The 13,882-nt window shown below is 42.7% G+C and overlaps 1 protein-coding gene, 1 long non-coding RNA gene and 1 pseudogene across 3 annotated transcripts in view; 1 reads left to right on the forward strand and 2 right to left on the reverse strand.

The window, feature by feature from the left end:
• Positions 1–1,504: 1,504 nt before the first annotated feature.
• On the reverse strand, positions 1,505–4,301 carry LOC138819419 (POU domain, class 5, transcription factor 1 pseudogene; annotated as a pseudogene).
• Positions 4,302–6,557: 2,256 nt separating this feature from the next.
• LOC138819355 (uncharacterized) lies at positions 6,558–10,865 on the reverse strand. The gene is made up of 2 exons (XR_011369407.1): positions 10,801–10,865; positions 6,558–10,580 (listed from the first exon to the last, which is right to left on the reverse strand). It is a non-coding gene; the product is annotated as an uncharacterized lncRNA (long non-coding RNA).
• Positions 9,645–13,882, forward strand: part of Lca5 (lebercilin LCA5) — a 38,212-nt gene continuing 33,974 nt past the window's right edge. Inside the window, exon 1 of one of the 2 annotated variants that reach the window (XM_070010817.1) lies at positions 9,645–9,926. The gene's annotated coding sequence lies outside the window, so the exon portion shown is untranslated. Of the gene's footprint in view, positions 9,927–11,117; positions 11,310–13,882 lie in introns of those variants that run through there. The other variant, XM_070010816.1, reaches the window with a different exon arrangement.

Consider the following 13,882-nt stretch of genomic DNA (forward strand, 5'->3'; position numbering starts at 1 on the left):
CAGCACATTAAAAACAACAACAAAAACCCTTTTGTTTCCATGTTGTGGTGATCATTTCAATAACATTTTATGTGGTCATATGCACATAGCTATTGGGCTATTGTGATCCTCTGCTAGGACTATCCTATACTAGTGACTATACCAATGATCACAAAAGAGGGAAATCATGGAGCCTATGATTCCTTGGATCTGGCTTACTTAATGTTTTTTTCCAACTCTTCCCATTTCCTTACAAATGGGGCAATGCCATTCTTTCTAATGAAAGCATAGAATTCCATTGTGTATATATACCACATTTTCTTAATCCATTCATCTACTGAAGGGCATCTGGGTTGATTCTATATCTTAGCTATGGTAAATAATGCTGCAATGATTATAGTTGTGCTGGTAGCTTTAGTGTGGCCTTGTTTGTGATCATTTGGGTAAATGCCCCAAGAGTTGGATTGCTGGTCTGAGGGGAGCTCTATGTTTAGTCTTTTAAGGAACCTCCATACTGCTTTCCAGAGTGGTTGAAGCAGTTTACATTCCCACCAACAGTGTAGTAGTGTTCCCTTTTGGCCACATCTCTATCAGCATCTGTTATTATTGGTTTCCTTGATAATAGTCATTCTACTGGGTTGAGGTGGAATCTCAATGTAGTTGTGATTTACATTTCTTTTATGGCCAGAGATGCCAAACATTTCTTCCTGTGTCTATTGGCCATTCTTATTTCCTCTCCGGAGGTCTTTTTAATTTTTTAGCCCACTTATTAATGGAATGATTGTTTCTTTGTTTTGGGAGGGTTTAATTTTTTGAGCTTTAAGTATATTTTTGATATAAGGTCCCTGTCTTTTGTGAAGATCTTCTCCCAGTCTGTGTGCTTTTTATTTATCTTTGGCATGCAGAAGCTCTGCAGTTCAATACAATCCCATTTATCCAGCCTTTCTTTGATTTGTTGGCACACACATATTTTAACAACTGCCTCTGGGAGAAGATGATTCTTGTAATGTGCTGGTACTTCCCCCCTTTCTTGCGAAGTTTCTGGAAATGTCAAAGCACAGTACTGGCACCAGCTAGAGGTGGAATTCTTGAGTTTGAATTCCCTCTTCTGAGGAAGGGGGTTGGGAGCTGGGCTTAAACTTAATTGCAAAGTGGTGCATTTGTTTTTCTTTAAGAAAAGCAAGAGATGATTGTTGGAGACCACTTATTATGGAAGTGGGTATTTGACAGAAGCTGAATTGTTGGGGTTTTATATCCTCACATCCATTTCAATGCAGTGAAGTCCTGATTTCTTACTCAGGGTGCCTTATTTCTATGCATGGCATTGTTTGAAGTGAAAGTCTAGTACTAAGAAAATAGTAACATTAGAAAAGTGCTTGGGTAGTTGATCTAAAGCGCTTGCTTGCATTTATAAACTGACACTATGAAACTAAAATACAGATCCAATACCAATGTGCTGATGTCTGTGGACTTACTATAGTACTTTCTTGTACTTGATTAAATCTTAAGTACAGGTTAAAAGAGACAACTATGTCTAGGTCAAAGTGTATCCACAGAATCAGGACCTGTTTACAACGAGAAGAGTGTTAAAAGATTTCTTCAGAGGATGTCAGATATGCTCAAAGGATTCATCAGAAATCCCTCTGATGATGACTTGGGATGTATGTGTGTGTGTAAGTAGTTTGCAGCCAATTTATCCCTCGTACTCAGTCAACCAAGAAGCTGAACTTGGCCTGGATGCTGTCCCTAAGATCTTTTGTTCAAGGCTAGTATGCTACCATTTTTAACCATATTGCCACTTTTGGTTTTTGAGTGATTAATTGGAGATAAGAGTCCCATGAGGACTGAGTGGCCTCAAACCATGATTCTCAGATCTGAGTTTCATGAGAAGCTAGGATTACAGGTGTGAGACACTGATGCCCAGATTGTAGATCTCTTTTAATAAAGATTTTGTTTCAAAAAAGGGATTATGCAAGAATGGAGGGGCACTAATTGATCTCATTTTTCTTTTAAAGAGAAGCAGAAATGAAGCTTTAAAGAATGCCTTATCCAACTGTCTCACAAGTAGTAAGAGACAAAATTGTGTGTGGAATTAAGGCTGTAGATTTCCAACTCAACATTATTTTTCTTTGCAGAAGCTGGCAACCTGCTCTGTACCCCTGGGTACACACTTGAGCTGTCCCACGAGGCACTATGACCCACTTGTGACCAGTGAACACTTCAGATGTGGCTGATCTGAACTGACAGGTGTTGTAACTAAAAGATAGTACTGGGTGTTGATTTTTTTTTTTTTTTTTTACTGTGTCCCAGGCTTCTTTATTCAAGAACAAAGTTGAATAACATGGGGATTAAAATCAAGAGCATCATTGAACTTCACCTTCCCTCTAACCACTTCCCCCCCAGGACCACCACCCCCCTTTGTGCTTCCTTCCTTAGTGAATGAAGAACTTAATCCCAAAAGCCCTGGCACAGACTCCAGGCTCTCCTTCCCTAGCTTCTCCCATTTTCTCTGTTCCCCCATCTCTAGGAAGGGCAGGCATCTCAGTTTGAATGCATGGGAGAGCCCAGAGTGGTGACAGGGACAGGGGGAAAGGCTTCTGCCTCGGAGAAAGGGACGGAGTACAGTGTGGCAAAGTGAGGGGTCCCATAGCCTGGGGTTCCAAAGTGGGGCCCTGGGGCCAGAGGAAAGGCTACAGGTCCCCCTGGGAAAGGAGGCCCTGCTGCCTCAAAATCCTCTCGTTGGGAATAGTCACTGCTTGATCGTTTGCCCTTCTGGCGCCGGTTACAGAACCACACTCGGACCACATCCTTCTCCAGCCCGAGCTGCTGAGCGATAATGTTGATCTGCTGCAGTGTGGGTTTGGGGCACTGCACGAACATGCTCTCCAGGTTGCCTCTAACACGGTTCTCAATACTTGTTCGCTTTCTCTTCCGGGCCTGCACAAGTGTCTCTGCTTTGCATATCTCCTGAAGGTTCTCATTGTTATCAGCTTCCTCCACCCACTTCTGCAGCAGGGGCCTCAGCTTACACATGTTCTTGAAACTAAGCTGTAGAGCCTCAAAGCGGCAGATGGTGGTTTGACTGAACACCTTTCCGAAGAGAACCCCCAGGGTGAGCCCCACATCAGCCTGGGTATATCCCAGAGTGATCCTCTTCTGCTTCAGCAGCTTGGCAAATTGCTCAAGTTCTTGCTGCAGATTCTTGCTGTCCTCAGGGTTTGCTCCTGCTTCTCCTTCTCCAGCTTCACAGCACCAGGGTGGGCAGTGCAGGGGAAGCCCCCTCGGAGTGGCTCTCCACCCCGGCTCCCACCTCACCCTCAGGATGAAAGGGCTCCACTCCGATTTGGGGCACTAGGCCCACTCCAACTTGAGGTCCACAGTATGCCACTCCTCCACGGAACTCAAATGGCGGAGGGCAAGGAGCAATCCCCCATACCTCGGAACCTGGTCCAACCCCCGGCCCGATTCCAGGCCCTCCAGGAGGACCTTGGAAGCTCAGCCAAGTACGAGGGTCAACCCAGCCCGGCTCTAGCCCTCCAGGCCCGGAGGTGGGGGCGAGAAAGGGAAGTCAGAAGGCAGGTGTCCAGCCATGGGGGAAGAAGGGCACCCCAAGCCGGGGCCCTTGAAGAAATCTGGGTGTTGATATTTTTTATTAAAAACAATGTGAAGTATTTCTCCTTGATCATCTAAAAGTATTGATTACAACTTAAAATGATACTCTAGATATTTAAAATTATAATAGCTAACTTTTGAAAACCTTAGTGTGACTACCAGAAAATATGAAATTAGACATGTGGTTCACATTCTATTTCCATTAAACAAGTCTGCTTTAACCTCAGTTCAGTATCTTCATTGATTAACAATGGAAGATACCTGACCTTCCCATTTTTCTGGGTTGTTAACAATCATACAATGCCATCTTTGTGAAAGAGCTCTGCAGAGTGCTATACAAATGTGAGATCACATTTGCTTAATGCTCACTTGCTCACCCACTGTGATAGCTGTTCCTAAATGGTGGCATAAAATTTGTGAAGTTTTGCTTTTAGGTGTGTGAATAGCTATATCTATATATCTGAATATGTATACATTGTATTTATATCTGTTTTTTGATGTAAGGAGCATGAGATTTGATCTCATTTAAATATACTATGAGCAAAAGAAATGTTAGACTACCACCAACTACTGCTGGATAGAGCAGATCTCTCAAGAAACTTCTCTTCCGTTCCCTCCTTTAGTGCTTGCTTTTGACAGCCCCAACGGTGAGCCAATAGCAAAAAAGTCTGGGAACTGTGGTTTGCTCTATCTTAGCTCCAGTGTCATGAAACAATATATAGAAAGGTGCTAGGGTCTGAGAAACCATAGGCACAATTCCAGCTGTTTTGGAACTGATCTAAGTGGTGGCACTCAGTGACAACCATCAGTGGAAACTGTTCATTCTAGAAGAAAGAGGGAGAGAGAAAGACTTGCCTGACAGAGCCTTGCTGTTCATGGAGAAGGCAGACTTGTCCATAAGTCTGAGACATTTTCTGAGAAGTTGTAGAAAGGATGGATGTGGAGACTTTTGTGGGAAGAGTATTAATAAGCAAAGGCAGTCAGAAGATGACAAGATTTGGCTGGATTATACTCACAGATTGGGGGTGGTGGTCTTCAAATTACATGTATTAAACATAAGCACACAAAACTGGACTATGCATATTTTAGAACAAAATTATCTCCTTTTGAGACATATATTTAGTTTGGTTCAGTACTACTTCTAGTAATAGCATTCCTTTGGAAAACTACTTCTCCAGATTACGAAACCATTTAGCTACAATAACTCATGTTAAGATGTGGACAGGGTTAATGTCAAAATTACTAGAGGACCAATCAGAAAAGAGGTATTTATTTTCCATTTATGTCCTTCGGTGAATAGAATTTAAGTTTCAAACTTTAGTGACTGTACTCCAAAAAAAAAGGATCAAACCAAGAAATAGGGAAGCACATCTAAAAGATAAAGAGAATACAAAATTGTTATGATATAAGGCACTTAGATTAACTCGATTATTCTTGGACCCTGTTTATTTCTACATTATTTTATTATACATATTTTTAAAAACTGCAAAAGTTCACTTGTGTCAAATATTTTGATAAGTTTAGATAGTTCTGGCATAGTGATAACACCCTCAAAGTAACTTTCAATCCTACTGACAGTTGTGAGTTTTACTAGTCTAGATAAATTTTGCCACCTTTTTGTTTTTTTGGTTGGTTATGGGGATTGAACACTGGGCCTGAGCACTGTTCCTGAGCGCCTCAGCTCAAGGCTAGTGCTCTAACACTTGATCCACAGTGCTACTTCCAGGTTTTCTAGTGGTTAATTGGAGATAAAAGTCTCATGGACTTTCCTGCCCGGACTGGCTTTGAACCATCATCCTCAGATCTCAGCCTCCTGAGTAGGTAGGCTTGAACCACCAGCACCCGGCTATTTTGCCACTTTTTAAAGCACGTAGTAACATAATGACTATACTCTTTAAAAATTACAGATCATAATTGCACATATACCTGGGACATGGTATAATATTTTATATAGACTGCATTCTGCTGTGTCTGATTTGATCATAGCTTTGAAACTTAACCATGTTTATCAGTATATATTGACAATCAGCAGTACATTGTAAAGGTTTGTATGTATGTGTATGCTGTTCCTGGGGCTTGAATTCAGGGCCTAGGCACTGTGCTCAAGGCTAGTGATCTACCACTTTGAACCACAGTGTTATTTCCAACTTTTTAGTAGTTAATTGGAGATACATGTCTCTAGGACTTAACTGTCCAGGCTGGCTTTGACCCTTGATTCTCAGATCTCAGCCCCCTGAGTTGTTAGGATTTACAGGTGTGAGTCATGGATGCCTAACTATATTGTAATGGTATTATTTTAACAATGCATTCTCACTGTGCTTCCTATTTTGCATAATATAAAGAAAGCTGCTATGATCATTGTTGGTAAAGTATTATTAATGCATGTTTTCATTCTGTGTAAGTTAACTAAGTCACACTAGAAATGTATGTTTAACTTTCTAAGAACCTGCCATCTGCCTGTCTCATGAGTATCTCAAACTTGGACTCCTAACTGCTCATTACTGTGACTTACTTTACATGTTTTCTGTACTCACTGCCTTGGAGGACGCTGTCAGGTTTCTTAGACATTTAATACCAACCTAGGCTCCTTCTTCTCCAATCACCCTCTCACATATACCTCCTGTCACCTAGTCTTATAACACAGGTAGTGGACATCCATTTTCTCAAAACTAGGACACAGCAGATAACATAGTGCAGTCATTTTCAAATGCTTTTAAAACCTTTTGAGAATTGCATATCAAGTGAACATAAAAATAATAGTGATAGGCTTGGTGTGGTACAGGCCTATAATCCCAGCTGCAGAGAGGATAGAGACAGGAGGATCCTAGTGCAAGGAAAAGCATTAGACTGTATCTGAAAAATAAAACAAAAGGCATTTTGTGCATGGCTCAAGTGACAGAACTTGCCTTAACAAGTGTGAGGCCCCAAGTTCAAAGCCCAATACTACCAAGAAGAAAACAACTGAAGAAGTTTCACAAAATTTATTTATCCTTAATGTATGCAATATACTCTGAAATTTTGTGCTATATCTGCATGGTCATCGAATACAAACTGATTTGATGATTCATAATGATTTACAACCTCAGGTCTTGGATTTGACAAGAATTTAAGTCCTCTACTTTTAGTTTCCTAACTGTAAATATGCACAGCCCCCGGCTTCACTTGTAACAAAAACACAACATCCTGAGTTGTACTAAAACAAGGAGCTGTAGTAAGGACTGAAATGAGTTCGGAAGATGAGGAACTGTGGGCCAGGAGCAGGTCGTGCTCAGCCCCCACGTGTCCATCCAGGTCCTCCCCAGGTCCTGCCCATGGTGCAGAGCCCTTTCTAAAGCTTCTGGAGGTTCTTTGTGCCTCTGGTCTTTGCATGGCACCACTGAGATCATCTTTCTAAATTGAAGACCCAATCTTTATCAGGACTCTATTTAAAGAAACTTAGTAGTCTTAGCTATGCTATGTTTTTGGGGATTAAACAAGGTTCATAAAAAGGCAGATAACTGTACAGCATCTGGCTCTGGGGTTTTGTTCCACCCACTGTCTTCTCCCAATGTCTTTCTCCATTATGTCTAAATGATTTTCTCTACCTAGCTTGTATATCTTAGTTCTGACTAGCTCTCCCAAAGTTTTTTTTCTGAGAATGCTTACCTGGACCACCAAGTCCCTTAGCAACTTAAGGATACCATAATAATCACTTTTATCATTACACAGCTCCTACAGCCAAAGTTTTATTTCTCTTCCTTGTTCGTCAGTGAACAGTTGGAGGGTAAGAAGATGAAAGTCTCCATTTTTCATCTTTCTAGTCTTCAAGGGATGCCAGATAGCTGCTCAGTATGTATTTAATAAATGAACCAAAGTTTCTTTTTTCTGGGTCTGGTCGTGGGGCCTAAACTCTGGGCCTGGGCGCTATCCCTCAGCTCTTCAGCTCAAGGCTAGCGCTCTACCACTTGAACCACAGAGCCACTTCCCGCTTTTTTCTTTTTGCTTGTGTGGTGCTGAGGAATCGAACCCAGGGCCTCATGCATGCAAGGCAAGCGCTCTACCACTGAGCCACCTTCCCAGCCCAAGCCAAAGTTTCTAATGTAGAAATTTTCCTATTATAAAGGGAAGTGTTGGAAATTTTAGTATGCCAAAACCAAACTAATAAAAATCTCTTTCCTTTATGTAGCAATGTTTATTGTCAATTCAACAATTTTCTGTGTATTATTTCTATTTGAGAATAAGCAGTTGTTTCCTAAGAAAATCATACTGATATTCTCCCTTTCAGGCCTAAAACTCCACATAGACATGCTATGGTTTATATTTCTTAATGCTATTTCTGTACCATTCACATAGGATTGACTTTTGGGATAAGTTAAAGATGTAATTGTACAGTAATGAAATCTGATAACATATTTAAAAATAACTTAGACTAATTTCAGGTTCAGTTCTTTGGATGTGAGACAAAAGCAGAAGTACTACAAATTAAAATTTACTCCATGAAATTCCATGAAAAATATAAGAAAATTACTAGTAAAAAGCTCAATGGTATAGCTTCTCTTTCCACTAACAAAATAATTAACTCATTAGTTCCATCAAATCTTCAAAAAAAATCATCCTTTATACAGAGCAATAATGAAACAATACTTGCTTTTTGTTCTTCAAAGGCAAGCAACAATAATTAGAATAGACTAAGTTTGTCTAAGACTTTCATCTTATAGCCAATCCAAATTTTCCTAAGGTACTCACTTGCTTTCTACCTATTAGAACCAGGCACACATGGCTTAATCTTTAATCCTAGCTAATCAGGAGACTGATATCTGCCAGCCTGGTCAGGAAAGGCAATGAAACTGTTACCTTCTGTTACCACCAAAAAAAAAAAAAAAAGCCTGAAGTGGAGCTGGGGCTCAAGTGGTAGAGGACTAGCTTTGAGCAGAAAAGCTCAGGGACAGAACCTAGGCCTTGAGTTCAAGCACCAGGACTAGCACCAACAAAATAGAATACCTATTAAATAAAGTTTAAAAGTTAATGTTACCAGGTGCTAGTGGCTCACACCCATAATCCTAGCTACTCAAAGAGATTGTGATCTGAGGTCATTGTAATTTCTAGATTAGCCAATCTAGAAATTGGTGGAAGAGTACTTATCACCCTGCCTATGTTAATGTTGGGAAATTTCTAAACACATCAATTTCTTCAGATCTTCAAGAGGAAAATGAGAATAATCCTTTTAGTAAACATTTATAGAAGAATTTTAATATCCTACTATTAGCATAAGCAAGACAATGCTAGAAAGGCAGAAAATGAATATTCAGTTAGCAAAATAGCAAATCTATAGAGGAGTTACATTTGCAATAGAAGCCCAGGGTCATTAGAAATAAAATTCCAAATTACTCATCACTGCTAGAATTTCATAAATATGATCTTTAAAAACCAGTAAGCCTGTCAAAAATCCTTTCAATTGGCAGATATATAAAATAAAATTTCAGAAAGGATGACTGTTAGGTAGTATACTATGAAATGAAATGGTAAATGGTTTAATCTGAGAAAATTCTAGCCCTAAGAAAAATGACTTCTATCAAAGCCAATAATATTACACAAACACTTTTGAAATTGTTATCACATACAGTGGGCTAACCTTTCAAAAAGTTAATTCAATAAATTGGTCCTTACTTCTGGTAGTTTATCAATTCTTTCGGTTTTTTAAAAAGTCAAAGTGCCAGGCACCTGTGGCTCACACCTGTAATCCTAGCTTCTCAGGAGGCTGAGATCTGAGGATCGTGATTTGAAGCCAGACCCAGCAGAAAAGTCCGTGAAACTATCTCCAATAAATTACTCAGAAGAAGCCTGAAGTGGCGCTGTAGCTCAAGTGGTAGAATGCTCGTCTTGAGCACAGTACCCAGACCCCGAGTTCAAGCCCTAGGACCAGAAGAAAAAAAAAAAAAGTCAAATAGTGACTGTTATTTTAAATATGGTAGGATGAATAAAACTGCACATTCTGAGGACCTTGAAAATAGGGTATACAGTTAGACAATTTTTGGAGACTGCTGCTGTTTCATTTTCTTGCTTAACAGTAACTATCCACCTGTGGGTGAACTATGTACTGAAGGGGCTAAAGCCGACCCTGCCCCCGCAGGACTAGAATAAGGCTTAGCTTGTGTCTTGGAATTACCGTTGGCTACTATGGAATCACCTGGCAAATTCTCTGCGCTCCGAATTTGTGTCCTCAGGTGTAACCAATGGCTGTCAGCTGTCGCCCACGGTCGTACGCGAAGGTGGATGGCACTGCGGAGCCTCCTGGGTGCTGACGGACAGTCGTGGCTGTCCGCTCCTCGCCAGCCAGAAAGAAGTCCCTGATTCTGGTAAGCGCTGTTCCTAAACCATCGCCTTTTTCGTGTGGGAGTGCCAGGACGGGGGCTTGAACTCGGGGCCTGGCCGCTGCCCCGAGCTTTCTCACTCAAGGCCAGGGCTCCACTTCCGGCCTTCTGGTGTGCGTTAGACGTAGAGTCTCAGGGACTTTCCTGTCAGGGCTGCTTCGAACCCGGAGCCTCAGATCTCAGCCTCCTGAGTAGCCGGGTAGCAGGTGCGAGTCCCCAGCCAGGCTCTCGCCACCGTTCCAGGGGAGCGCGGCGCGCGGGCGCCTTTAAACAGCTTCGCGTGCCCGGACGGCTCCCCGACCTCCGACCGCCTCAGGCCGCGTGCGGGCCGCTCTGCGCTGCGCTGCGGACGGGGAGGGCGCCGAGGCGGGGCACCCCGGTGCGGCGTTTAAACTGAGCAGTCGGACCAGACCCGAGGCCAGGATCGGTGTCTCAGACACTGGTCATTCTCACAGTCCGATTGCCGCCCAGTTGTCTGGGCGGCCCCGCTGCTCTGGCCGTCGGTCTGGTCCTCTCCGCTGTGGCGCCAACGGATTCCCTCAGGGCGCGGCCGCAGCCCACACGACAGGCCAATGACTGCCTTCCTTCGCGCCCATAGTCCCGCCTTACGTTTCCACCAAAGCCAATAGAAAGGGCGACCTGGAGAGACCGGCCAATAGCAAGGCGAGGAGAGACATGATTGGCTACGGAACCCCGCGGTGCAGTGTGGGCCTCCTACCCCGTTACCCTGGAGGCTAGGTCGCCTCCGTCGCCGTCGCCGTCCGGTCCCGCCCCCGTGCCAGCCCCGCTTCACTCTGTGCGCCGACTCCCGCCCCCCCACCCCCGCCTTGCTTCCCGCGTCCAGGCTGTGCGCGCCCACCTCCGTCGCTCCGCGCCCAACCGCATTCTCCCGCGCGGCATCGACCCGGCGGCTGGACGTCGGGCACAGGCAGCGAAGGCAAGGAGGCGGCGCCGCGCTGGCTCGGTGGGCCGGGGCGGCCCGGGGGCGGGCCTTGGGGCGTCGGGTGGGCGTGGAGGATGCGGGGCGGGAGGCCGGTGGCACCGCCTGGTGCTTGCGGGTGGACTGGGGTGGGAGCGGATTAGGGAGGAGGAAGGACCTGGGGCTCGGGATGAGGGTCACCGGAGAGCAAGTCGGGGCTGGGCTGTTGGGGGCGAGGGTCGGGAGATGGGGGCAGATCTAGGGTGCAGGGGAGCAGCGATGGAAGTCGCCCAGAACCAACGGGACCTTGGCGACCTAGGCCGGAGTTCTGAGAAGGGGAGAGGAAGGATAATTAGACATTACGGACCGGATTGTGGTTAGAGCAGAAGAGAAACTTTTGGTCACCCTCTTTTATTACACGTTCTGCAGGGATCAAATGAGGAATAAAGGTACTGACAACAAAAATCTGTCCTATTGGCCCAAGAGAGTTGGGAAAGTGGGTATTGGGGCTACCCTGTGAGTCTCCTTGGGTGCATAGCAGTTCCTTTGAATTTAGAAATCCTCTTCATCCCTGGGTAGCCTTGAACAAAGCACTGACGTTAGTCACTAACAAGTTGCTATTTTGAGAATAGGAAAAGTAGATTTGTCACGAGGACTACTTTTATCTGTCCAACATATATTGCTTTTCTTCAAAACCAGTGTTCTGTGAACTTTTCCGAGCTGAGTTCATTCTTTCCCTTGGTTTGCAATGACTTTATTTTATTAACATCCCCAACTTTCGAACTATTATAGTAGCTAGGTTTTGGCGTTTTTTCGTGGATTCTCCTTAGATATGGCAAACCCATTGTGTCTGATAATGCACCCATCATCTTTCCCTGCCAAAACATTCCAGCTGAAGGCTCCTCGTGTGCGTCGTGTGTATGTGCCCATGTGCACGAGTTCCAATGCTGGGACTTGAACTCAAGGTCTGGGTGCTGTCCTTTTTTTTCTCTCTCAAGACTGGCATTCTACCACTTGAATCACAACTTCTCTCTCTCTCTCTCTCTCTCTCTCTCTCTCTCTCTCTCTCTCTCTCTCTCTCTCTCTCTCTCTCTCTCTCTCTCTCTCTCTCTCTCTCTCCTCTCTCTCTCTCTCTCTTTTTGGCCAGTTCTTTGGAGTTAAACAGTTCCACAGACTTTCCTGCATGGACTAAGTTTCAAATCACAATCCTCAGATTTCATACTCCTGAGTAGCTAGGGTTTGCAAGCATGATCACAGGCACCCAGCTTATTATATTTTTAGCTCTAATCATAGTTCCATGTCTGACACTTAGTAGTTGTTCAGTAAATGTCTTTTGAGTGAAAGAGGGAACTTTCTGTGCTGTTGTCATTTGACTAACTTTGAGAGTACATACTGCTTCTCTTAAATAGCTTTTATTGAGGCCATCGTTTTAAAATGCTGTTTAAAAGAAATTAATCATCCCTTATGTTTTAAGGTGACATTTACAGTGATCTGACTGATCATATTTGAAATCCAAACCTAAAATCCAAGCATAGGTATAATTAAAGAAAAACAAATGTAGCTTGATAAAAAAAATCTATGAGTAGGTGTGGTGCAAATAAAAACAGTAGTCATATTTGAAAATTGCTTAGAATTGTGCAGAAACATGTCACTGCTTGGTTTTTATTTTTATTAATCTTTGGTTTTTGTTGAAGTAACAATTGTAGTGATGTTGCAGCAATATCGTATCCTTTTGGTTTTAATGTTGAGCTTTTACTCTTAAATGTTTCATTTCATTTCTGGGGAGATGGTTTCCTTATGCATTTCTTTCTTGGTTTGTTTTGTGTATTGTGAGTTCTTTGCCTGCAGAAAGGTAGCCAGGGCAGCAGGGTTGTATACGGAGAAACTGGGGACAGGTCTATGACAGAAAATTAACAATTTTTTTAAAAAAATTTAGTCTTAAAACTAAAAGCCTTTCTTACAGTCACATGAATCAGACTATGATTGTGAAATTACATATAGTGGACTCTGTCACTGACCACTTACTTTCTGACTCATTTGCTGCTGAATATCAAGGATACTGCAGCACGATGGTAGCCTCTTTTTCTGACCTGATTTGCATCACCTATATTGTTTGGGACTTTTTTTAAGAGTTTATTTTTAGATGAAAAATGTGAAGTATCGGGCATGATAATTTTCTAGTATTGCTCCAGTGGTACTTTTGTTCATTTTAGGAAAAGAAACACTTGCTAGGGATTGAAATTGGCAAGACTTACAACTTTTCTTTTTTATTTTAGCTAGTTAATGTTTTGATCACCATTGAGTTGAGAGGTAAATGAAATACTTGACACCTCTCCACACAGTTTTTACTAGCATGTATTACTCGCACAGAGTAGCTTCATTGTGATATCTCCATACATGGATGTAATGTTCTTTGATCCTGTTCCCTCCTCAGTTGTACTTTATTTCCCTCCTCCTTTGAAAGATTAATGTTAACAGTTTTCATTGTTATTTTCATGCATTCATATAATATACTTAGACTATATTCACTTCCCATCAACTTCTGTCTCTGCTCATCTTCTACAGGGTCCTCACCTTTTATACTCATCTCTCCCTCTCCCTCTCCTCTCTCTCTCTCTCTCTCTCTCTCTCTCTCTCTCTCTCTCTCTCTCACACACACACACACACACATTTCTGACCATTTAAATCCTTTGAAATCTCAGTATTCTGAGATCCTGTTGTCACTTTTCTGTGACATCCCACTGCTTTGGGACATTTTTTCTCTAAATGTGTTCCCCTGTCATCTCACTCTGCTTCAGAACGTGTTGAAATTTCTTGTTTACTGAGATAGTATAGGTTTGTTCTTTCTGTTTATTATTCTCATATAATAAGATCTGTGATTCTAATGACAGATGAGGTTAGAACTGAGAAGAAGGAATAATTGACAAAGCTTGTATAGAACAATTATGTCTCCTTTCTTGACTCATGAGCATTGCTGTAGTACCCCATGGTGCCTCACAACTGCGATTCCATTCCCTTTCCA

This window comes from Dipodomys merriami, unplaced genomic scaffold, assembly GCF_024711535.1.
Source record: "Dipodomys merriami isolate MVZ:Mamm:240054 unplaced genomic scaffold, mDipMer1.0.p SCAF_8, whole genome shotgun sequence".
NCBI classification, from domain to species: domain Eukaryota; kingdom Metazoa; phylum Chordata; class Mammalia; order Rodentia; family Heteromyidae; genus Dipodomys; species Dipodomys merriami.